At 47.0% G+C, this 3,890-nt stretch overlaps 1 long non-coding RNA gene and 1 pseudogene across 2 annotated transcripts; both read right to left on the reverse strand.

Annotated features, from left to right (window-relative positions):
- Window positions 1-312: 312 nt before the first annotated feature.
- LOC116547762 lies at window positions 313-1,172 on the reverse strand. The gene is made up of 2 exons (XR_004267168.1): window positions 999-1,172; window positions 313-439 (listed from the first exon to the last, which is right to left on the reverse strand). It is a non-coding gene; the product is annotated as an uncharacterized LOC116547762 (long non-coding RNA).
- Window positions 1,173-1,374: 202 nt separating this feature from the next.
- Window positions 1,375-3,121, reverse strand: LOC116547761 (annotated as a pseudogene). The gene has a single exon (XR_004267167.1). The product of XR_004267167.1 is annotated as a solute carrier family 25 member 39 pseudogene (transcript).
- Between the last annotated feature and the right edge of the window lie 769 nt (window positions 3,122-3,890).

Here is a 3,890-nt window from a genome sequence, read left to right on the forward strand (position 1 = left end):
AGCGACATGAACTGTCCCGGACTAAGATTTTAAAGGTTAAGCTCATTTACTATTTTCAATTTTACTTGAAGGTTAAGTTCATCTACTAATTTACAATATTCAAAAATTGTACAATCTAGTTAGCTTTCACTTCCCGCAAATCTCATGAACCTGTCTCACTAGAAGTTATGCTTTGGAAGGCAAATTAATGAGCTTATTTGCTATGATTCTGTATACTGACTTACCTTCTCAGTTCTTTTGACAAGGATCTTACAGCTTTTGCTTCTTTTAGGTAGAGTTCCTGAAACCTTTGTAATTCTGCTTTATTAGCAGCAGCTTGCAAAGTTTTTATTCTGGAGAGTTCAGATTCCAGATCTTGGATTTTCAGTTACATCTGAGCTCTTTCTGAAGCAAAATCATTCAGCCTTTGCAGGAACTGTTCTAGAGATGCTGCTTGAGCCTAAAATAAATTAAAAGGGAACATTTTTAAAGTAATTATAACCTGAATAATTACTGTGCATTTGTTTCCTTTTGTTTGGAGTCAGTTATTCAGAGAACAATTTTAAGTCTGTGAAGAAAGAAAGAAGCTCAAGCTGAACATATTTATCATCAGCATCAACTGAATTAATAATTGAGTCTGAGTTGTACAACAATTCTCCAAAGAATGACAGAAACAAGTTAAAAATTTAAAAATGGAACAATGTAACTTAAAAGCAGTTCAAGAGTATGGTATAATTTCTTAATCACAATTTTTTTTATTGTTTATATTAGTCTTTTATGCATACTGGCCTTAGTAATCAATGATTTTCTAGTGAGAATTATTACGATGGCAGATCAATTTAGTTGTAAGAATGATGGAAACTAAAATATTTAAAGGGAGAAACAGATATCACCTTCCTTCTAGAAGCCTGCCAAACAAACTGCTGTAAGAAAAGTCAAGAAAACATATACGATATATATATCCAAAATTGAATTTGCAGCGAAATGAATGAAAGCACATTACAGATAAATAAACCAACCTGCAAGAGGAGATGCATTTCGTTTAACTTTTCTACTATCTTCTGTCCTGATCTTCCTTCAAGCAGCACTTCATACTGTTCAGCTTCACCACATTTTAACGTATTTCTCTCATTATTACTTTTGAGACTTATAATTTCCTGTTTCAGCTGCATATTTTCTTTCTGTAGTGTTTTTTTTTTTTTTTGAGACGGAGTTTCACTCATGTTACCCAGGCTGGAGTGCAATGGCGCAATCTCGGCTCACCGCAACCTCCGCCTCCTGGGTTCAGGCAATTCTCCTGCCTCAGCCTCCTGAGTAGCTGGGATTACAGGCACGTGCCACCATGCCCAGCTAACTGTAGTGTTTTATATTTCTTTCTTTTTTTTTTTTTTTTCAGAAGTTCATCATCTTTAGATTTAGGAATTAACAAGGGTCAGGGAGACTACACCAGGCTGAGGGTTTCTTGGCTCCTGGAAACAGGCCCAGCTACAGCAAACACAGGGAAACATGAAGGGGGCAGCGGGAAGATTTGGTCTTGAACTTGGGGGGTGGGAAAGTCATGATCCCCACGACTGGAACAGCAGGAAGAAGCTGCATCTGAGGAAGGCCAGGGCCACCCAGAGGGGCAGCCCTGCCCTTGGGCTTGTCACCAGGAGGGAAGGTAAACAAGTCCCCTCCCTCAGTGCTGGGGAAAAGGCACTTGGCTGGGTCTCCTCCTGCCCTCTCCCCATCCGTGGAGAGCCGGGGTCCTTGCTTCCCTGCCCCTTTCAGGCGCCCAGAAGCCGGTCCTGGTTAAGCCTCTGGAAGAAGCTTTTGCCGAACTCATAGGTGCTGATCATGATGGCGCAGGAGGGGGCAGCCTTGATGATCCGAGGAAGGAAGTCTGCAAAGAGTTCCCTGGTGCCCGACTCGGCCCGGATCCTCCGCAGCAGCAGCCAGGTGGAGTCCACGTGCAGGGGTGTCACTCTCACAGCCTCCATCGCTCCCAGTGCAACCTGGCGTTGGGTCTTCACCACGTCAAAGGGTAGAGTCAGCACGGCAGCCACCGTCCCTGAGATGCCACCAGCCACAAACCTCATGCCCACAGAAGTCTGGTCCTTTGGCCTGAGCCCATTCAGCCATCTCTTCACCAGCTCATAGTTGAACCAGTATAGGGCTAAGAAGGGCACATCTTGAAGGGCAGTGGGACCCCAGCCCAGCCACAGCGAGCGCCAGCCACCCTGAGCCACAGCAGTTCGAACACAGGCACCCAGCTCCTGGTACGACACGTGCTGAGCCTGCAGCTTTGTCCGCATGAGCTCCAGGGGGCTGATCACAGTCACGGTGCCCAAGCGGGCCAGCGCGCCAGCCACCATGGGTGCGTAGAGCTCAGAGGTCAGGGCTCGACCACACAGGAAGGCCTTGAGTTGGTCATAAGCAGTGAAGTAGATGGCAGTAGCTGGCACAGTCATCACCAGGGTGGCGGGGAGGCCGCTCCAGAGGGTCCGGGTGCCCTCGTGCCTCACGATCTTCACGAAGGTGTCCATGGTGCCAGTGAAGCGGGTAGGGTCTTGAAGCCAGGTGGCACAGCGGGCACCATTTGGGCACAGGTACAGGGGCTCCAGAACACCATTGCAGTACAGGAGGCACTTCCCTGTGGAATGGAGAGAGGAGGGCAATTTGGTATAGGAGAGGCTCCACAGTCTGGAGGAAGGCGTCAGCTCGCTGGCCACGGAAGGCCGCTGAGACTGCAGGCGAACCTTCACCACGTCTAGGGGTGTCATGAAGAGGGAGGTGACCACCGCCCCAGCGCCTGAGGCCACCATTGCTGGAGGGGGCTGATGCCCCCAGGATCCTGGTCAGTCATTTTGAAGCTTCAGTCCTGGTTCTAGGCTGGTGCTCGTGCGGCGCGGCACCCAGGGCCGGGCGGGCCCATACCGGCTCCGCCGCCTGTGCGGGGTCCGCGCGCGCTCGCCCGCCCGCACCGAGGCAGACGCGGACCTTTATATTTCTTTCTTAATGCTGTCATAGAGAATAGTGTCTGCTGAAGAAGAATCACTGGGTCCACATGTAGACATTGTGAAGGTGCAGTTTCCTGTGCTTCTGTAAGGTCATCCTGCATGAGTGAAAAAACAATATAGTTTGGTAATGACGGAAGTAGACAGAGGCCGGGTGTGGTGGCTCACACCTGTAATCCCAGCACTTTGGGAGGATGAGATGGATGGATCACCTGAGGTCAGGAGTTTGAGACAAGCCTGGCCAACATGGCAAAACCCCGTCTCTACTAAAAGCACAAAAATAAGCTGGGTGTGGTGGTGGATGCCTGTAATCCCAGCTACTCAGGAGGCCGAGGCAGGAGAATGGCTTGAATCGGGGAGGTGGAGGTTGCAGTGACCAGAGACAGTACCAGTGCACTCGAGCACGGGCAGAAAAAAAGAAAAGATAATAGAAAGTAGACTGAGAATGGTCTAACATAAAACTAATCACTTTTGAAATGAATTCAGTTGCAATAAAATATTACCTATACTGTTGTACATTCATAAAAAAACGGACCCTTGGATTACTCAGAAAATTAAAAACAAAGTTAAAACCACAAGAATTCACAAAAACATATCCTTTACTTTCATCGTTTTTTCCACATAACATTTGGATTTGATCTCAGACTTCTGTTTTTCTATCATCATTTCACGGCTTTCCTCCTTAAAATGGCTCTAAGTCACCCCCTTAGCACAAGTCTCTTATGCCTTTAACCCACTGTCATTCTCCGTAATTTGCATGGAAGTTTTAGGGGCGTAATATTAAATTATTTGGGCCTCAGTCAAGAAATGGCTTCCATAATAAGACTCTGAAAATAAGACTCTAATAAATCTTGGAAAAAAAGTGGATTCCAGCACCACAAGCCTCTTGCTGAACTGCAAGTGTCTTAAGTTAAT

The sequence above is a fragment of the Sapajus apella genome, unplaced genomic scaffold (genome assembly GCF_009761245.1).
Source record: "Sapajus apella isolate SASKATOON/1434 unplaced genomic scaffold, GSC_monkey_1.0 scaffold4554, whole genome shotgun sequence".
Lineage (NCBI taxonomy): Eukaryota > Metazoa > Chordata > Mammalia > Primates > Cebidae > Sapajus > Sapajus apella.